Below are 23,105 nucleotides of genomic sequence, written 5' to 3' on the forward strand. Positions count from 1 at the left end.
AGGAGCCCTCATACTTGAAAAAATGGACGGAGAAATTTGGCCAAAGACGATTAATTCAGACGCAGTCAAGCGATACTATGTGTAATATTTATGATTTCCTTCATGATGTAATTTGAACTACACCTAACTTGATTCCCGTTTAAGAGGGGATACATAGGAAGCCCTATGGGTTCGGTCAAAAGTCAATAAAATTTTCATTTCCCCCGCAATTGGAAACTGGGGCAGAATTTTGAGGAGGACCCTCAAAATTCCAAAGTAATTTCAGCCATTCGCCGCAAGCAGCCATCAGAAGCAGCAGCCTAGTAAACTGGGGCAGAATTTTGAGAAGGACCCTCAAAATTCCGGAGCAAAAGAAGTTGCAATGTCTTGAACCACGTCGCAGTCGTCGGTTCATCTAAAGAAAACTATTCTCGATTATGTATTTATGTTATATTTTTACTAAATCATGCATGTTTGTTACCGAAATTGCTTTGTTTAGCAACGCTACCCCCAATGATACACATTGTATTACCGAAACAGAACCAAGCAGGTCAAGCAGAGCCAACGGGGATACGAACTAACCTCCCTCTTTACAAAACTCACGACTTTTCTTTGGATGCAAGCACTTGAGTTGCAAAATCATCAAATATACTATACGCTCAATCATAAAGTTCAGCAATACAACTCTCCGAATCATTGCACTTGCTCGCAACTGTTATCCGCACATAACAATGTCCCTAGCAGGCACAATATCCCCAGCAATCGCGATACCGCAATCCGCTATCAGCTAAGAAAACTCTATTGTTGTTTGCCCTTTTTACTTCCTGCATAAGGCTACCATTCTGACTTCCGAGGTTAATCCCTACCTCCATCTGCATTTTCTTGCATCGCATAAGGCTACCATTCTGCCTTCCGAGGTTAAGCCCTACATCCATCTGCATTTTCTTGTATTGCATAAGGCTACCATTCTGCCTTCCGAGACTAAGCTTTGTCTCCATCTGCATTCTCTGCATTGCATAAGGCTACCATTCTGCCTTTCGAGACTAAGCTCTATCTCCATCTGCATTCCCTGCATTGTATAAGCCTACCATTATGCCTTCCGAGGTTAAGCTTTACCTCCATCTGTATGGCTGAAAGATCGCTACTTTATTTACATCTTGCATGGGCTGAAAGATCACCACTTCATTTACATCTTGCATCAGTTGAAAGATCGCCACCTTCTACATCTCATGGACTAAAAGATCGCCAATCTATCCAAAGGCGTCATTGTTCGTAGGCACTATTTTCATATCCCGAGAACACCATATCATGGCTTGAGGACCCCTTTTAATCTTTTCCATATCATTATTCAAAGGCGTCATAGTTCGGAGGCATCATTCTCATATCCCGAGAGCATCATTTCACGGCCTGCGAATCCCTTATTATACCCTTCAAGGCCCAGGACGGCATGGTCTAAGGACATCATCCTCATCGTCCGATGACAACTCTCATGGTCCAACGGGAATTTGTGTCATGTTTAATTTTACGCACAATATATGCTTGTATCGCTTAATTGTAGGTAAACTAGCGAACAACAAACATCCCAGCAAGAGCGATCCCGCTCCAATTCCCGCAGCCCTTGCAAGTTTCAAGCCATTCACCCCAACCTGAATATTGCATCCGTTCTTGAAAGTCTCCATCGGCCTACTCCGCCGATGAGTCCTGAACTACATATGGTCTGATTCCTGTAAAACCAGGGATGTGTAGGTAGCTCAAAAACTAGAGTACGGCCTAAGTCTCCTCAAACCCTTTCGTTCGGTCAAAATTGGTCATCATATCTTTACCCGACAACTCTTTCATCCTTCCCGGGTAAAGAGAGGCAGTTGTTGATACCCAAATTTTTCACCGTATATTTTTATATGTAAAATGACTTTCAAATAGCATGTATATGCATATATAAGTATACCCCAAGGCTACATTATTTTTCTTATTTTTTTAAAGATTTTTAAATCAATTTACTGCCATATTTTATAAAAAAAAAACCAATAATTATCCCCAAAATTATCATCTTGGTGATTAATTTATTGGATTCTCATATTTTTACCAAAATATAGCTAAGATATTTTTTTTACACATCTTTTACAAATTTATTTGGTATTTTAAGGATAAAATTGCATAATTGCAATATTAGCCTCTTTTATGATTTGATTGCATTTATACTTAAAAAATTAAGTCCAGTACTTTTAAATTGATAATTATATGTTATAAATTATTTTAGTACATTCAATTTATTTTCAGGATTTAATTTACTATTTTTATAAAAAAAATAAAAGGGGAAAATGGCTATTTAAAATCTAGCTAGATTTCATTTCGATTGTAACCTAAATTCTACCCCAATTAAATCCAATTGAACCCCAGCCCAATTCCTAAAATTACCCGCCCCTGACCCAACTAAATCCAACCCGCCCGGCTCCCCACTTAATCCAGGTCGTTGATCAAAATGATCAATGGCCACATTCTCTCCTTTCCTTTTTTAATTCACTAACCCCACTAACCCTAAGTCATTTTCACCTACCCGCCGCCACTGAAACCCTCCACTCTCTCAAACTCTCTCGAGTCTTCTCAAAACCCTAGCCGCCTCTTACCGCTTCCACCCTGAAAGCCACCGGAATCCATGGCTTCCGAGGCTGTGGGAGCCTTATACCTACCTCATGTTGATCTTATACACCTGATCTCTGAAGATTCAAGGCCTTACCTTGAAGGTTTGTACCCAGACCTCGTTCGATTCAAGTTCCACGGCCATCTCCGGCCTTGCTCCGGCATACCATGGTTGATTGAGCCTGATCCTAACCTCTCCGACTCAGATTGGTGACTTTTCAAAGCCTTTCTCATTTCTAGGGTTCTTCTAAAACCCTAACCCTTTGAGGTTTTTCCGATTCCCTTAGATATGTTCCAGATCCATGCTTTCCTTAAGGTCTTAAACGTTTTCCTGACTTTTCTTTCAAAAAACTACTTTCAAAATCTTTCTTTTCCGATCTAGGGTTTTCTGAAAGTATTTAAGTGATTTCTAACTTTCTTTTTCCTTTTATGTGTATTTGCTTCTACTGGGTTCTTGTATTTTCTTCTAGCATGTTCTTACGTGCTTCTTCTGTTGTATTTACCTATACTATGTTCTCGTATGCTCTTCTACTATATGCTTTCTCTATTGTGTTCTGATATGTTTCTCCTACTATATTTTCTTACTAAGTTCTTAAGTTTCCTTATTAAGTTCCTTTTAGTGAGCTTTGTTTAAAGTTTCTTCTAAAAAAATTTAGCATACTTCTTCTACTGTTCTTATCAGTCTTCTCTATTATGTTTCGTATTAGCTTCTTCTACTCTATTTTTCTTTGAATTCTGCTACTATGTTCTGTGTGTTACTTGTTATCATTGTTTTTTCATGAGTTTCTGTTGTTAAAAGAAACATGCAAGAGTTTTCATAGAACTTAAACCTCTGAGCCTGTTTCGATTACTTGCCTTCTCATCTCTGTACTTGATTCAAGGTGGAAACCCTAGAATTCGGGGGTTCTGCCAAGTTTAATTATGTGATTTAATTGAACTAGGGTTTTTATTTTAGAACCCCTAACTCTTTCAGACCAACTTCGAGTCTCTGAACTGAGTTTGGACATCCGTGTTTGCATATGATTCTGACCTTTGGCTAAACTCTTCTAAAAACTCTTTCTTCACCGGATTTTTCTATTGATTTTTGCAATGGCACAACATTTTCTTCCAACTCAACGTGTTTGTGTGCTCTTTATATATGATGAATCTTCCTCTAAAAAGGCTTTCAACTCGTGATTGATTCAGCTTCCTTCTAAATAGGTCTGATTGATTCTCTTTCCATTGTTTGTTGATTTCCCTTAAGTTAAAAAACCTTTCTCATCTTTTTGACTCGGTTCATTAATACAAGATCCCTGACCTTTGATTTACTAGATGTTAATTGATCTTCTTGCCTTGTTTGTTCAACCGCGTATTTCAGAAATTCTGTCCTTAAATAACCTTTATGTATTTACCCTTAATTGCATGTTGTGCTCAAAGTGCTTATTCATTTTTCTTTCCTTAAATTGTTTTTACCCGTTTGAATCTGAATCCCTTAATTAAAGGAAGTCTAGTGTAATTGATTGATAATCAGTTCCTTGACTATTTTCTTACCTTATTTATTCATGATTTTTATACTATAAAAGGCACGACCCTTTTTCACAAAGGAAAGAGGAGAATCCTTCTAAACTCACACTCTCTCAATAATATTCTTTTCTTGTCTGCGATGTGGCCTATTTACAAGACCTACTGCATTTCCTTTATTTGTTTCTTTGAAACTGGTATGTCCTAATTTAAGCTTCAGCATCACAACAATGTGTTTTCCATCTTCTGCTATGAATCCCTGCTCCCTACCCCCCCCCCCCTTTTGTGTTTTAAGTTATGGTTTAAAACATTGCAATATGTAAGTTGTTGTCCATGGATTGAACTTGGTCCCTTAGGGGATCCTAACCTCTAAACAGTGTGTTCTAACATGCTTATGGGTGTGCCATCACTTCAAATTGTTGGGTATGCCCATTAGCCTGTCTTTGCCTATTTACCACCTCTCCATTCCATATACCACTATGTGTATTGATGTAATATTTTTTCCCTTTCCCTTTCCCCTTTCAGAATTCTATTCATGCACTTGCACGCTCTCTTAGTCCCTAAGTTTTGCCCCCCTCTTATGAGTCTTGCCTTGGGACCTTGAGTTCCCTCTAAACTTAGACACCTGAGCGTTGTCCCTTCTACACTGCACTATGTCCTAATCTGGTGATACATTTGGGTGTAAGCACTGCCCGGAATTCATATTAGACTCTTAGGGAACTTTGACACACCCCAAATGGGAGAAAGGCTTTGAAATATGACCTCTTGGAGTTGGTCTACTTCATACTTCAGAAAGAAAGTCTAAATCAGGCTCTCCTTGGTTGTACTTTTTAATTTTCGATGTATTTTTTACTTTACTTTTCTGGGCTGTAATAACTTTGTAGTAAAATCTCGGGGATGGCTAGTGAAAAAGGGAGGGGTAACCATGTATTCAAAAAGGGGTAGATATCCTACCTATATGAGTTTCTAGATTTCTGCATTCTCTTATATAGATACCATACCTATAGGAATCCTGCATTCTCTCATATAGATACCATGTCTATAATTACCTAAAAATCTGAATTCTGCATATGCACATAGAGAATATGCCTATAGGTCTTTTGAACCTTGCACATCCATTCTTCATTAGGCAATCATGTTTGTAGGTCTTAATAATCAACCGCAATTAGATATCATGTTCATAGGTCTTAAACGAAATTCAGCACCTAGATATCATAATTACAAGGTTTTTGCATTTTTCTATGTCTATGAAAGTGTTTAAAATCAATAACGCGTAGAAAGCATGCCTATAGGAGCTATTAATCAAGTCTGAATTGTTTCACTCGCTTATAAGTCTAAAATCAGCAATAATGATGCATTACCAGTTGCAGAACTTATGATCTTTTGCTAAAACTCGCCCTTCTTTAATAACTGACACCTTCTCTTTAATCAGTATGTAATCATCTCATATCCTTGTTCCTGATGTCTGTAGATATCACGCCTATAGTGTTTTTGTCTAACACTTAGGCAAGCCATAGGGTAAAAGTTTATAAATTGAATCTGTTGTTATTAACTACAACCCGCAGGCAAGCCTGATTTGGGTTTCTTATCTGAATTATGTGATAAATCAGTCTGCATCGACATTTAAGTTTAATCAGGCCCTAAACAGTATGTGTAAGTAAGCCTGATTTGGGTTTCTTATCTGAATTTGGGTTTCGTATATATGGATATGATGACCATGCGGTAACATCACATGTAGCCCCTCACTGAGAAGTGATTACCGGATGTTGTGTGGGGTGATCCATATTATTAATAAACCTAGGACCCCCCCCCCTTTCCTTTGCTTCTTCCTTTTAAACCTTTTAAATTGTTTCTTCAAAATCAACTCTTTTAGTTTTCTTACTTGTAACCCTCATGTGCAAAATCCCCTTTTATTTGAAGTCTTATTTGCCTACGTGTTGTTTGCGCTTAAAGTCACAATAATTGTCTGGCCAGGAACCACACTAGTGGATCCTGAGGGATGCCTAACACCTTCCCCTTGGGATAATTTCAAGCCTTTACCAAATCTCTGATTACTCAAAACAAACCCTTTTTAGTGTCCTAGTGCACTTTAATTATTAGGTGGCGACTCTTCTATGAAAACCCAATTCCCAAAAGGGAATGAGTTGTCCTCCCAAATGTCATAAACCCGATTTCGCGAGGAAAAGGGGGCGTGACAGCAAGTATAGACTAATCTCCCCAATGGTGGACCTTTGAGAACCATCGAAAGCTTTCACATTGATGGCTCTGTCCTTTATCTCGTGCAATCCCTTACCCAACTTCTTGAGTGTTACCAGTGGACAAATATTGAGATTGGAACCCCATCGATCAGGATCCTAGTGATGAAGTAGTCCTCGCATTGCACAGTAATGTGCAGTGCTTTGTTGTGTCCCAACCCTTCAGGTGGTAGCACGTCCTCATGAAAAGTGATCTTATGGCTCTTCAACACTTGTCCTACCATGTTAGCCATTTCTCTGCCAGTGATGTTTCTTGGTACGTATGCCTCACTTAGTACCTTAGGCAGAGCATTTTTGTGTGCCTCAGAGTTTTGTAGTAAAGCAAGAATAAAGATTTGCGCTGGCATTTTGTTCAACTAATCGATGACCGCGTATTCCTTGGCTTGTATCTTTCTCCAAAGATCGTCTGGACCTATCTCAATAATGGGTGGCCGGTTGGAGGCCTGCTTGCTTGACTCGGCTAGGTGTTTTAGGGTATAAACCCTACCAGTTCTCATCATACCCTGTGCGGCAACAGTCTCTTTGAACCTGACCTTGCCTTTCCTCCTTGCCTCGGTTGTATAGTCCCAAGGTACAACCTTTATATGGAATGGCGTCATGGTCGACATCGCCATTGGGATCGGCGTGGCTATCCATACTCTGAATGGAGCATGTGCCTTGGGCGGCAAGACGGCAACTTCAAACGGTGTGGGTGCATTTGCCGGAGACACAAATTCAACCTCAATTGGCGCTGGTGTCTTTGTGGATGACGTTGCTTCAAACTCAAGTGGCACAGACATATTTACCTCAGCATCCCCAAATGACTAAATCTGGACTATGATCGGATTAAGAGTAACTATTGGCTTCTTTGGGTCATCACCTTCCGCGATCAACTCGATTGATCCCTTGGGATCCCAATCATCCTCTATTTCAATCATGTGAACGCCTCCACCCTTATGGTATGGCAGGGGGTTATTGCGGACATTCGGGGCGGGTTCTTTTGCCACAATAATCTTGTTATCGATCAAAGATTAGATCTTATCTTCAAAGAACGGCATCCATCGATGATGTGCCCCTTCATGTCGGAGTGGTAGACACAAGATTTTTTTGGGTTAACCCACTGGGAAGGGTTCTCAAGGGTTGCAGCAGGAATGGGGGTAATATAAGAGCAACTTTGAGTCTCTCGTACAACTGGTCAATAGGTTCAGCAATGGCTGCATATTGTTTTGGGGGTCTGCGATCAAAATTTGGTCGAGGTTTAGGGAAATTTTGGTGTGTAGGAGGTTATTGATAGTAGGATGGTTGAGTATTGTAGGTTTGGTAGACATGTGTGGGTTGGGAATATCTAGGCGAAGTGGGTTGGTATGTGGGAGGTGGAGGTGATTGATAAGTGGGTGGTGGAGCTTGGTATGCGGGTGATGGTGCTTGGTAGTTCGGAGTTGGTGGATATGTGAGTGGAGGTATTGGGGAAGTTTGGTATTTTATAGGAGATTTGGTTCTCTGTGCAACCATTACGGTGCCCACGTCCCTTTTCTTGGACACACCACCGGACTGTAAGGCCTTATTTGTAGCTTGCAAGGCCTTGAAATTTGTAACCATACCACTTTTGATGCCCTCTTTGATCCTTTCACCCAGCTTGATAATGTCAGAAAATTTATGGCTCTTAATCATCATTAATCTTTCATAATAGTGCTGGTCCTGAGCCCGAACAAAAAATTTGTTCATATGTTCCTCTTATAAGGCAGGTCTGACCTTAGCAGCTTCGGACCTCGAGTGAGTAGCATACTCGTGAAATGTTTCTATGGGCTTCTTCTTTAGATTCTGAATATAGAACACGTCCGGAGCATTCTCTGTGTTAAACCTGAACCTGTCCATAAAGTCGGACGCCATGCCTACCCAATTTGACCACTTCTTTGGATCTTGGATAATGTACCAAGACAAAGCATTTCCCTTCAAACTCCTCATAAAAAGCTTCATGCGGATTCGCTCGTCTTTCCCTACTCCAACTAGCTTGTCATAGTACGTTCTCAAATGGACCCTTGGATCCCCTATACCATCAAACATTTCGAACTTTGGAGGATTGTACCCTTCCGGCAGTTCGACATTGGGCTGTATGCAAAGATCTTCACAGTTCAACCCTTCAATTCCCTTACTTCTTTCGACGCCTTGAATCTGGCTAGTCAATTTCTTAAGTTCTTCGGCGAGGTTCCTAATGAGCACGTCCTTATCATCAGACTCGAGTGTGCTTGAGATGGGTTGGGTGGAGTGTGGCACGGTCTCCACGTAGATAGGGGTGTTATGGCGGGTGTGAAAGTGGTCATTTGTGAAGTTTTGGAGTTCTGGGATGAGTAACGGGTGTTGTTTCAAGTATGGCAAGTGTTGCAGTGATGGTGAGGAGCGGGATGGTTCTGTTGCTTTGGGATATTCTATGGAGGTATAGGGTTCTGAGCATTTGGGAAATTGATATCTGGGGTAGTGAGGGAAAATGATAGACTTGCCAGATTCCAAACCTGATCAAGTTCTTCTTGGAATTTCAACAGTTTTTGTTCAAGTTTGGATGCATTTTCCTTAGGAACCTGAGTACCATGACCATGAGTGACCTCTACCCGTTCAGTTGAGTTCTCCTTTCTGACGTTGTTCAAATCTTTCATCTTCCCTTTGTTCTTATTTTTGACAAGACTAAGAGAATAAGTGGGTGGAGGGCCCCTGGATCTCGTGGAATAAGATGATGTTGCCAGGTGCACGAACTAACCTTTGGGGAGGGGAATAATAAAAACAAAAATAAAAACAAAGGGTAACCAAGTTAGTGAGGATTATAGGAAGTATTGCAATATTTAAACACATAGTGCGAGAATGTAAATCGTGTCCTAATTTGGGGGACCTCTTTGTGCCTGAGGTAGGCCTAGCGACAAATTGATTTGGAGAACTTAGGATTCTAAATGCCTCATTTTGTTGATAAAAAATAGACGAATCCCAAATTGACACTAAATAAACAGGAAATAAAATGTCACTAATGGCCATTGGCCTTATTACATTTCATAAAGCAAAAAGATAAAACTCCTATCTATTTGGTCCCAGAAGGACCTTCCTCAGGTTGAATGCTCTTGTTGATCAGATCCTCCAATTCGCATAGGTTCACCAGTAAAAATGCCTTTGTAAGGTGTTCTCCTTCGTTTCCCTCAGCGTTCTGGCAGTCGGTGACTCTCTTCCTCACTTTTCCTTCTAATTCCAGCAGACTGTATTCCAGATATTTCAACTTTTCGCTAGCTTTGGTGGCCCTATCTTTCCACTCATTGATTTGGTCACTGGATGGAGGAATCCTCCACCAGTCTAGCAAAGTGGGGGCATGCTAATCATACCGAAACTGGGGACATCGTGCCTCATTTTATGCAAAACAAAAGGGTTAGACCCTACCCCTACTAGACTCGACTATTTATCATCAACAATTAGCATGAAGCATTTAGTTTCCCAAAAAAATGCACAGAACGTGATGGTGTCCGTTTGGATTTTAGGGAAACCCAGTGGACTTTTGGACAAGGCTATATTAAAGGATCATTATGTGGACAATATAACTGATCCGGCTAGGTTTGACCATGATGCATGCATAATTCGAACCGAGTAAGGCTTCTATGGGGTTTTAGACTGGTAACTTTGAGCGAACAACTCAAGGAGGAAAGGCACGGAACCGTCGACTGCATCGCTGATTGACTGGTTTTACCGCAAATATGCCTTTTTCGGATTTAGGGGGTAATAATATAGGAAGAGCGCAACCACTCATTATAAGTGTTGTTATAATATTTTGTTTGGCACGAGTGGAGTATGATGTTGAGCATGGTTATGCAATAATTAAAAGCATGTTGACATGTATTTGCACATTAAGAAAGCAGTAAATACAGCAGTTTCATAATTTAAAGAAATAGTAAAGTAAAGAAACAAAGAAGACAAGTCATTTTTGCAGTTGAAAAGGAAATTGAATGCTTAAAGGAATTAAACAAGTAATTGCACATAAAGAGGTAAAAATTCGCAATAACAGACTGAAATGGTAAAATCCTAAATATCCCCAACAGAGTCGTCATGCTGTCGCGCCCCCTTTTTTCCCTCTTATGAAATCGGGAGATCGGGTTTGTGACATTTGGTATGGGACAACTCATTCCTTTTGGGAACTGGGTTTTGCATTTTGAAGAGTCGTCACCTAATGATTTAAGGTGCATTAGGACACCTATAAGATCTACTCCTAAGCTTGTTTGATAACCAGAGATCGGGTAAGGGCATGAAATTATCCTAAGGGGAAGGTGTTAGGCACCCCTCAGGATCCACTAGTGTAGTTCCCGGCCAGATAGTTTATTGTGAATTTGTACAATTTAGCAAATAGACAAATATAGGCTCAAATAGTAGGGGGTTTAAGTTTAAACACATAAGAGTTTGAAAACAATTAAAGGCGAATTTTGAGAAGAAAGGGTTATAATTTCTACAAATACTTAAAAATATAAAAGAGGAAAAGAAGGGGATCCTAGGTTTATTTATAATATGGATTACATCAATGTGATACCCGGTATGACACTCCTCAGAATAGTGGATACATGTGGCATTAGTGCACCAGTCATCATATCCATATCTATCCTTCCCACCCCGTTAAGGTATTAAAGCGCGGATTGGTCTCAATGTCTATTGCATGCTACTACCCATCCCTTCCTATTAGTCCCGGAGGATTTTTAGGACTACTATTCCTAAAGGGGAGGGATATTAAGCTGATTTTAGGTTTTAAAGGTGAAAAAGCTAAGGCGACATACAAAACATATAGGGGCTGCACATTAGGGGAAACATATAACAAATAAGAGGCTCATGTATACCTCCTCAAACAAAGCACATAAATAGCATGACTTAAACATACATCTAAGGTCTGAATTTAACATACTAAGATAAGGGAAATTTCAATTGTTGAGACAGACCAGTTTATTACATAACTCATATAAGAAGTCTGAATCATGCCTACCTGCTGGTTGTAGCAATTAACAAAGGCGGATTCAATTTTTTGGTTGTTATCACCTAAGGCTTGCCTAAGCGTTTAGGAGAGATCATATAGACATGGTATCTATTCAGAATGAAGCGAAACAGTAACAATTGAAGACGAACGATTTGGATCCTATAGGCATGCTTTCTAAACCGCGTTAAAGAAAGAGTAAGGTTGTTTAAAACTGATTCAGAGTCAAACTGATTTTAAATTGGTTTCAGCCTATAAGCAGGATATCTAGTGTTGCTCATTTTAATTCCTATAGACATGATATCTAGTCGAGCGTGAATTGAAGCATGTAGTATCCCTATAGGCATGACTTCTACGAAAGGGGGTACTGAAAATGATATCTGATTTTTAGCCCGTTAGTTCCTAAGCAAGGTGTTTAAGTGTGGTAATGCAGAAATTAAGACAAGTCCTATAGACAGGTTCTCTAAATGCAGAATTCAATATGCAGAATTTAGGTCCTATAGGCATATTCTCTAAATGTAGAACATTCAGAAATTTAATGAAATTGGATCTTATAGGCATAGTATCTAGATACATAATTAAACATGCAGAACAACAGATGATATCTAAATTGCAGAACTGAACATGCAGAATTTTAAATCCTATAAACGTGATATCTACCCTTGAGCATGCATAATTACCTAGTCCATTTCACTAGCCAATCCCCCAAATGTTTATTACAAAATTATTACAGACTAGACAATGAATTACATCAAGGAAGCACAAAGAAAAGTTACAACTAGAGGAAGCCTGATTCTTGACTTCCTCTCGGAGTTATGGAATAAACCACCTCAAGTGTCATTGTTTCAAAGCCTTTCTCAGACTTGAGTGTGTCAAAGTTCCCTAAGGGTCTTAAGAGGACCCCGGGCATGCTTACACCCAAGTTTCATAACCAAATAGAGATGAGTGCAGTGTGGAAGGGCCAGCCCTTATGTGTCCATGTTCAGACGGAGCTCATGGGTCCCAAGGCAAGGCTCACACAAGAGGGGCGGAACTTAAGTCTAAGAATATGGTGGAAGTGCAGGAGTAGAGATTTAGAACTGAATGGAGAATGGAGAGGGGAGAGGGTTGAGTTGAAAACAGTAGCAGTAAAGCTAAAATCACAGAATCAGCAATTGCAGAAAAGGGTTAGGGGTTTGGGAAATACATTGCAAGGAGCATATATCCTTAGGCAGGGACCAGGTTTGCGCACGCACAGTAATAGATAGTGTTGTCATGCCTATAAACCAACCAGAACACACAACATATAGAGGGGATATGGAGGTTATGATCCCAGGGAATCAGGTTTGGGTCATGCACAGCAATGTTCAATGATGTCATGCCCCAAAACCAACCAAAGATACCAAACACATAGGGGATGTGGAACATATGACCCAGGGAGGGTCAGGTTTAGGTCATGCACGGCAATGTATGATGCTGACATGCTCTCAAACCAATATACAAACACATAGGAGGTATGGGGTATTGGGTTCATACATGAGAAAACATTAATTCAGAAAAAGGAAAGGGCAGATCATAGCATGCTTGATAATGAAACTCGATTAAAAATAAGCAGGAAACAGGTAAGAGTGAAGGAATTAATAAAGAAACATGTTGTTGCTGATGCTGGAAGAGTAATTAGGATATACTAGTGAAGAAAGCAAATGCAGAAAGAAAAAGTAGGCAAGTTTCCTACAACCTAGCCTTGGTTTTTAGCCGGCTATACAAGGTAGCAACACAAGTAGTAACAGAGAAAAGAGAGAGAGTTTGAGTGAAGTGTGTGTTTTTGAACTCAATTGATTCTTGTCCTTGAAAGACGAGGGGTGCAGGGTATTTATAGTTTTTTTTTGAAAATGAGTGAAGGAAAAGTAATAAGATACAAACATGCAAACAATCATAGGTCAGAATCAATTACATGGGTGATTCCCTTTAATTAAGGAATCGTTGTTTAACAGATTCAAATAAGGAAAGAGATCAGTTTAGATATAGATTGATTATTGCCATAAAAGAAATGGTACAAGCATTCAGTAAGTAATCAAGTCTAAGTACAGAATATACTTATTTTGGAAATAGATTCAGCAAGGTAAATATTACAATAAAGGGAAAAGAATCAATCAATTTCGAACGGGCGAGTGAAATCAGGGTTCATAAAAGGGAAACTGTAGAAATCAGTCACAAGGTGAAGATTAATCAAGGAAGAAATTTCAGCATATAAATAAAGTGAATAGGGTGATCAGACATGCGAGGCCAAACAAAAGAGATAATCATAAACATGCAATAGTGGCAGAAATAAGCTAGTAGTAAAGCAAACATTCGAAGCATATTAATCAAGTAGGTCAAGTCACATTGAATCAATAGTGAAAAATATATAGTATCAGAGACATACAAAGGTCTCACAGTAACAGATGAGAAACCTTTTGAAAAGTTAGGGTTTCAAGCATAGTCAAGTTTTAAAGATAGTAGAAACCTAGAGTCAGAGGAATCACATAAAGGAAAAGGGATTCTGAAACAAGGAACTTCAAATCGAGTTAGGCATTTAAACGAACAGTTTCAGACCCAAAGCCACAGGGTTTTCAACAATAGTCGAGCCCTAAAAATAGATCAAACAAAACTTAACCAAACAAATACTCATCTAACAAATAACTTTTAGAACTCGACTGAGACCCACAAGAATTTAGAGTTTTCAACAACAACGAGTTCGAAAGATGGTAAACAGACGAGTCAAGCAAGATTTTAAACAAACAAATGCGCATCTTAAACATATTAAAAGTCAGAGAAAAGATTTTGAAATAACTTAACAGGAAAAACCCTAATCGGAAAAAGACAAAGAATCATTTTTGAAAGCAAAATTGAAGAAACTTCGAGAAGATGCTTAAAAGTTCAGAGCAAGCATATATCTAAAGTAGATCTGAAAGAAATCAAAAGACCTTAGAGATTAGGGTTTCAGAAAACCCAAAAAAGATGAGAAAGACTTCGAAAGTTACTGATCTAACTAGGAGAATCAAAGGTCTGACTCGAATGACCATGGTCGGCCGAAGAAAGGTCGAAGATGACCGGAGAAGGGCCATGAACTAAAATCGAACGAAGACTGGACCAGAGCTCTTCATAGTCTGGCCTTGAAACCATAAGGACGAACACATAGGAGCCAGGGAAGGCTGGTACAGGTCTCCGATGACCTCGGAAGGCCATGGATTAGGGCGGATTAGGGTGGTGGCGGCTAGGGTTTGAGTGGTGTTGCAGAGAGTGTTTGAGAGGAAGGGGATTCTAAGGTGGCATTAAGTGAGAAATGATAGGGTTTTGGGGTCGTTTGGAATTAATTAAGGCAAGGACGACTATTGGGCGTTGATCTGAGTCATCAACGGCCTGAATTAAAACGGGTAAGTGGGGCGGTTTATGAAAGTAGGTTTGGGTCTGGTCCGATGGGTTCACCACGCCTGTATTGTAAATATGTAGTTAGGAATAATCCAGCCAAAGTAATAGGAATTAGACCTAACACGATTCCAAATAGAAAAACTTCAATCATTTTTCTTTGTTTGAAAGGAGAAAAAAAAAGAGGTAATATCTATACCTAAATATTAATCCGAATTGACATGAATCTCAATGACAATGACCAAGAATTGACAATTGGTAACGTAAGTAAATATAGAATACATGTAATCCCACAGAAAGATTTCTTTTTATGAATTGTTAATTTTAAATATTCAGTTTAAATAATAAGTATCTTGCTCAGACCAATAAATAGAGCTGAGGTTCTAGTTAAAGCCGCTAATAGAAAAGCGAAATAACTAGTTATAGTAAGCATGAAAGGGCTAAATTAAATGAAAGATGTTCTTTTTATACATATGTTTAGAAAGCACTTACCTAAGTTTCCATTTTTTCAAAATAGGAGGATAGGCAAAAATCTCAATTTCAATTGAAAGAAGAAGTTGAATGAAAAGTTTTTGATTCATCTATCATTATAGGCAGACAGCACTAACAAAGATAAAGTGACAGACATATAAAAGAAATTGATTCATCATCTGTAACATCTATCCATCCCGCAATTCCAATCAACCGATTCATTGAGTAACTCTTGAGTAAACTATTAAACTAATAAGAGCTGTATCGTCTAACTGCATTCAAAAATGAAACTTGAATTTTTATAGAATAAAAATAGAAATGATTGGGTATCAACAAATATTATACATGGTCAAATAAGCAGTATGGTACAAACAGGATCAGCAGTAAGATTGATAGAGCATTTGACAACTATGAGTGGATGATGCAATGGGGTCATGTGACCACTGAATATGGGCTTCCATTTATATATGATCATAGCTCAATGCTAATTACCTTTCACTCAGCCTCAAAACCTGGCAAAATACCTTTCGAATTCTTCAATATATGGGCAGATCATGACAATTTTGCTACACTTATGGAAAGAGTTTGGAAACAGTCTCATACTACTTGCAAAATGAAGAACATTTGGTTAAAGTTGAAGGCACTAAGGCCTTTATCCAAAACTCTGAATAATGAATAATTTAGAACCATTAGTATGAAGATTGAACAGGCTAGAGTAAGTCTAGAAGAGGTGCAACAAAAGATCACTACAACATGCAATGATTCACTGCTTGAAGAAGAAAAGAGTATACTGCAGAATTTAGAAAAATGGTCTTTTTTAGAAGAAAGTGTATTGAAGCAGAAGGCAAGAACAAAATGGATCAAACTGGGAGATTCCAATACTAAGTACTTTGCAGCAATTATGAATGAAAGAAGCCAGAAGAAACAGTTGAATGGGCTTGTTGCACTCACAAGTGATAAGATTACTCATCCTGACATTATAAAGCAAGAAGTTGTGGAATTTCACAAGTCTCTAATGGAGTCAACAACTCACTCTCTCCCTGCTATAAATAGATTGATTATGGAAAACGACCCAGTTCTGTCACAACAACAAAAGATTTCTCTGTGTTCTGAGGTTACAGACAGAGAGATTTATGCTGGATTATGTGCTATTGACAGTGATAAAGCACCAGGAATTGATGGATACAATGCCTATTTCTTTAAGAAGGCATGGATGATTATTAAAGAAGAAGTTATTCAAGTTGTTAAAGAGTTCTTTATTACTAGAAATCTTTATAAAGCTATGAATTGTACTACTCTCACACTGGTACCTAAACTGACTAATCCTAGCACAATAAAAGATTATAGACCAATTGCTCGTTGCACCATGCTTTACAAGCTGATATCTAAAGTCCTAGCAGCCAGAATACAACAAGTTATTGCATCAGTCGTATGTGAGGCACAAGCTGGTTTCATTCCGGGTAGGAGTATAGCTAATAATATCATACTAGCACATAAGCTAGTGAAAGCTTACACAAGGAGGAACATTTCTGATAGATGCATGATCAAAATTGATCTTCAAAAGGCTTATGATTCAGTTGAATGGAGCTTTTTAAAGCAAGTTATGATTGAGTTGGGATTCCCAATGAGGTTTGTGACATGGGTATTGGAATGTGTTACTACAGTTAACTACACTATCATGATTAATGGAGAGCCTACCCCACCTTTTGATGCTGCAAAAGGCTTGAAACAGGGAGACCACATCTCCCCTTTTCTGTTTGCAATAGTAATGGAATATCTCAGTAGAAGCCTTAATAAATTGAAGGAGGTAAAAGGTTTCAAGTTTCATCCAAGATGTGCAAAGCTAGGGATTACACACCTCAGCTATGCATATGATCTTTTACTATTTGCTAGAGGTGATTTAAATTCTCTCTCTCATATTCATGGATGTTTCAACCATTTCTCTCAAGTTTCTGGTCTACAAGCCAATTTGAAGAAAAGCTCAGTATATTTTGGGGGAGTTCATCAGAGTGTCAGAATGGAGATTATACAGAAGTTGGGATTCACAGCTAGAGAGCTACCTTTTAAGTATCTTGGTATTCCTCTTACTACCAAGAAGCTCTCTTTGATACAATGGTATCCTCTGGTAGAGAAGATAGTTGCAAGGATCTCTTCATGGACAACAAAGAAACTATCATATGCTGGAAGAGTGCAATTGGTTCAAACTGTATTGTTTGGTATTCAGTCTTACTGGTCACAGTTGTTCAATTTTCCTACAAAAGTCTTGAAGATGATAGAAGCTTATTGCAGGAGCTATATCTGGTCTGGGTTTAATACCATCACAAAAAAGACTCTGGTTGCATGGAATAGAATGTGTACACCTAAATCAAGTGGGGGTCTAGGCTCGATTAACTTGCAATTGTGGAACAAGGCAACACTAGCAAAAATATGTTGGGATGTAGCAAGTAAATAAGATTGACTACGGATATGGTGGATTCATATTTTTTATATAAAAGATAAGAATTTAGAAGAGCTTGCAATCCCCCAACAGGCAAGCTGAAACAACACTATAGCAAGTGCAACATATGCAGCATGTCAAGAAGAGTGTGATTAGTCAGTTTTACCTCCAGCTACTGGAAAATAGGTCAAGAGTCTCTTGGAAATGTTTGATGTTCCAAAACAAGGCTAGACTAAAGGCTATATTTACAATGTGGTTACAATTGCACGAGAGACTATTAACATCTAACATGTTGATCAAATGGGGTGTAACTGTGGAACCAAGATGCTCTCTATGCCTGAACCATGATGAAACCAAAGATCACTTGTTTGTAAAATGCCAATTTGCAAAGGCAGTATGACAGAAAGTTCTTCAGTGGATGCAAAGGCAAGGTGTAGTTCGAGACAATTGGGAGCAACATGAACAATGGGTGATACAATGTGCTAAAGGCAGGACTCATGGAGCTCAACTGTATAGGATGGTGTATGCTGAGATCACACATATTCTGTGGATTGAAAGGAATATGAGGATATTTGAACAGAGAAGCAGATGAGTTGATAGTATTGCTAGAGAAATAGCCTACATATGTAATGTGAGAGCCACCAATGGAATTAGTAGTTTAGTACAACATTTTATGTTTTATTAGAAACAATTATGTAGGTTTGAGTTTTCTTATTTTGACAGATATGGCTGCTGAGTTATAAGCAGACCATGGAATTGTAAAGCTTATTGGTGATTAATAAAATTGTTAGTTACCTAAAAAAAAGTCGGCGGGTTGGGCTATGACCTAAATTTTAACCCACTTTTAGGTTGGCTCATTAACCCGCTCATCCATTGACTCAGCCCATTTGACACCTCTATTCCCAGTAAACTATATGTTTTTAACTACATTAGTTCTTGGACATGTGCGTTGCACGTGCATCATACGTTAATCGGTAAAAACTTTTAAATTATTATAAAATAATACTGTGTGATAAGATGCACGAATTTCTTAATTTTGAAATAAAAATACAAGCTCAAACTTAATTGTTGAATAAAAATGATTAGCTAAATTTAGTTAGATAGATACGATGTATACATATAAGCAGAAATCAACATAAACTTATTTTACACTTTGACTCTTTGACTCGTCCCTTGTACATCATGCGCCAAAAATATTTATGAAAAGCGCTTTATAGGAGATACAATACAAATTTTAAAGATAATTTTACTTCATATATTTGAGATGTCAATATACAATACCAAAGAGGCGTGGAACACCTAATCTAGTTTTTAAGTATATTATGGGGAAAAAAAATTATTTCTCGTGGAGTCTAATTTCAAGTGAAAATCGTTTTTTTGAAGAGGATTCAGAATTTTAAAAATGTAGCTACATGAAATGTTAAAAGTTTGTCTCCAATTAAAGTCTGCACCTTTCACAATTATTTGGAGGCGAGAAAATAAAGAAGGGTTAATAAGGAGAAGAAAAGAATTCTAATAAGAAGAAAAGGAAGACCAATTTCAGCACCAAAAATGAATAGAGAAAATCAAAGATAACATATACTATTTGGCAACAATATATTTTTGAGAAAATTTCACGTACGAACAATTGGGCTTCCCATTTTTCAATTTTATAGCCCATATTTCAATTTACAACCAACTAGCCCAAAAATAATAGGCTAAGATTCAACATCCAACTCTAATAGGTTTTCAAAATAACCATTTAATTTTTAAAAATAATTGCTCAAGCTTTTAAGTTAATTTTCGAATTAGTAATTGTGACTCAAATATTAGTTCAACAAACCAAATCCATTTGGGTGGTGAAAATTAGATTTTTAACAAGCTTAAATATATGGGTTTAAATTCCGAATTTGATTTTGTGAGAAATTTGGAGTGTGTGTTATTTAGACTTGTTAGAAATAGTATAAAGAGATTGTATATAAAATTTGAAGTCATTTAATGGAGATTTGGACTGGTTTTGAATAGGAATTGCAACTGAAAATCGTGGAAGAAGTTCGTCTACATATGTTTGTATAAAGGTGTATAATAGTGTATACGCTGTGTTTATACACTCATATACACTATTATACAATATTATACATAATTATACAAAAAACTGACTTCGTCTTCTTCCTTGCATTTTTTTTGAAATTTAACTCAAATCTTGCTCAAATCTACTCCAAATCACTTCAAATTTAATCTTTGAACTCCTTTTGATATTTTCAATCAATTGGAACAACACCCAATCCAAACAACTAAGAATTACAAGAAATTCTATTTTCTAAAGCAAAGCTTTGAATGTCCTTTAATGATGAACTTCTACTCTTTAATTTTTTTACATTGCAACCAGGTGCTATAGGGGGAGAAGCAGTAATGGCGGATGGCCCCTTGAAGCATATGTAAAAAAAAGTGAGAAGAAGAGAAAGTGAAAATAATGGTTGTGAGAACACAGATTTAACTCCATAGCTTTTAGAAGCAATGATTGTAAGAACATATATTTTGAATTTGCAAGAGCTAGTATTTTCAAAATATATACAATATAGGCTAGGTGGGGTAAAACTTAAAAACATGGGCCATTTTTTGTTATGGTTAGAAGTCATGTGTATTTTCTTGTAATTCTTTCTATATTTTTGACACCATTAATTACTACTTTCTTAATCATTGCTGTTGAAGTTATACCTTTTCTTAATAATTTTTAACAATAAAGGAAAAGTAATTTAGGCTCAATCTACTTTTGTAATACAATTCAAATAATTCCTTATAATTTAGATCACAAGTATTAAACGTGCCCTTGGAAAAAATGTCATTTATATAAATCATTACTGGGAAAAAAAATAACAAAGAGAGCATTATAATTTTAGTAATAAAGATTAAGAATCATATGATCAAATGATAAACTGTATCGTCGTAAAAGTTCTTTATAAACAAGGATATTCTTTATACAAAAGCAAATCAAGAAACATAATAAAATTATTAACTACACCAGTTATTAGGAGCCATGATGAAGTTGTTCTTCCTATTTTGGTCCCAAAACCCTTGTAAAAAAGAAAAAGGTGCACCTTATTTGACATTTTGTAGATGCGTTATGTATACAGGAGACGGTGACCAGCGAAAGAGAGAAGATAAAGTAATTCTATTTAGGAATTAAAAGGCTGCAAACCAATACAATTTTATCTACGAGTTGAAAGGATGCAACACACACATTTAGCATTTACTGTAGCTATCTTTCACACTATTGTCTTCTCAATTATCTGATTTAATGTATACATGGTTATTTATTGAAGCTAAATTTACTTTTTAATACAAAAATAATATAAAAAGTAGCATTCAGGAGAAAGGATAAAATGGTCTTTTAACTTTTATGGGATATTTTAGTAATTCATTTTTGACTTTGGGACACTTATAATATAGTATGATATGATATATGAATTGAGTATTAATAGAAAACCTTATAGCTTTAAAATTATTAACACAATTCACAAATATAGATCAAGCTTTCGTAGAGGTCCCGTGAGAAGATCTTTTACAAGTGTATCACTGAAGTTTCAAAGTAGAGATGTAAATAATACTCGATGAATGTTAGTGTTTTTTTTTAAGGAAATTTTTCAGGGAAACCCGTCGTCGTTATCCTTCGAATGCGCACTGTGCAATAACTCGCAAACCACACAGGAGGTGAATTTTAGTTTTACTCGTCGTCAATATTAATTTAATTGTACCAACAGGAAAAGTTATAATGTTACTTTACTGTACCGTTTGTAGATCTATTCTTTCAATTAGTATTACATATAACTAAAACTAGCATAATTGAAGAATTTTAATTATGAGACGTGTGTATGACGTCTTATATTAAACATGGCAAATAGTTACTATGGGAAAAAATATTCATGTTCACCTAATTTAGACTAATGTATAATGTGTTTGATCACAAGTTCCGGTGGATTCAGGATTTTAACAGCATGAGTGCACTATTAAGAAGCGGTGAATCCAAAATATAAATTGGGGCCCATTGCACTTTTGAAATTATAAGTTCAAAATTATTATTTTTAAAATAGTAATTTTTTTACATCTATATCTATTTTCCATGTTGAAAATATTGAGATCGGTTGAACTCACTGACTATATGCTACATCATACATTGCTACTAGTTTTAATATACACATTTTGTTTAATCATATATAAGATTTTTCAGCGATAAAAGAAGAATAGGAATTTCAAGGTGTGAAAATTTTGAAAGAATAAACCAAACAAAAAAGAAATAAAAAGAAAAAATACTTAATTAATATGCAAAAAATAACACCAGACACACCCATCTCCCGTAGGCGTCTACTTCTAGAAAAAAAGAAAAAAAAAACAAGATTAACATAAGATCTGAACTCATAATTTCACTTAAAGAGATCCACTTAATAACAATCACATCATATAATATTTTAAGCACCAATGCACACAAATATATTTAAAAAAAATAACATTACCATACATAATTTAGCACGGAAAGCGTGGGTTCACGTGACCCATGCAACTCACCCTTATACGCCCAAGTTCACAGCCTCTCCACCACACTTTCTTGACTTCATTTGTTTAGGCGCATTGTACTTTTCTTGACTTTGACTTAAAGTGAAAGACAAGAAAAAAAGTGTTATGACTAGTTAACTAAAATCAATTATTGACAGCGCTGCCTTTTAAAGTCGTAATATAACATGTGATGTGACAATTAAATTTCCCACGAAATTACACAAATTTTGAACCTTAGTAAATTCCAAGAGCACTTTGGCTTTATCAATAAATAAGGAATTATTGAAAAAGACGAAAAATATTGCGTTGACATCAACTTAATTCTTAGCCATTCTTCTTGTTACATTTGTTGCATAGTACTCTTTGTTTTTGTTTTGAAATAAAATACAAATTAAAGAGACAGTTGAAACTTAGCCCTACCACCCCTGAATTTGGGAAGAGGAAAAAAATGAGAAAAAGAAAGGATAAATGTATGAAAATGTGAGGAGGAAAAAGTATGAAAATACTTGCAATAAAAAGAATAAATAAAAAATACATGTTTAGCCACCGTTTGGACATAGATTTTGCTAAATATTTTTCAATTTTTTTTTTTTGGAAAATACATGTTTGTTTATAGATTTTATCTATATTTGGCAAAATTCCGAATCTGAAAATTTAAATCCCAAAACCAGCTCAAGAGCTGTTTTTAGCCCAAAATATTACCGCTTGGTTTTTAAAAAAAATTTAAAAAGTACCTCAAACTTTTATATTTTACAAAAATACCCACTTTCTGTTATTATGACCGAACTAATCCATAACTACCAATTTTTCCCTTATTAAACTCACGCGGCTTTACGCTTCTCTATAATAGAAGAAAACCTTCGCTAAAGTTGTTGTGCCAATATGTGGCCATTCACCACAAAGACAAAATTTGAAGGTAATTTGCTAAAATCTGCTAATATTTTTATGT

General features: G+C 36.9%; 1 long non-coding RNA gene across 1 annotated transcript in view; it reads left to right on the plus strand.

Moving 5' to 3' along the window:
• Positions 1-20,189, plus strand: part of LOC138882193 (uncharacterized) — a 52,914-nt gene extending 32,725 nt beyond the window's left edge. Inside the window, exon 3 of the long non-coding RNA XR_011403652.1 lies at positions 19,995-20,189. This is a non-coding gene — a long non-coding RNA (uncharacterized lncRNA). The remainder of the gene's footprint in view (positions 1-19,994) is intronic.
• The last annotated feature ends 2,916 nt before the right edge of the window (positions 20,190-23,105 follow it).

Source organism: Nicotiana sylvestris, chromosome 11 (genome assembly GCF_000393655.2).
Source record: "Nicotiana sylvestris chromosome 11, ASM39365v2, whole genome shotgun sequence".
Lineage (NCBI taxonomy): Eukaryota > Viridiplantae > Streptophyta > Magnoliopsida > Solanales > Solanaceae > Nicotiana > Nicotiana sylvestris.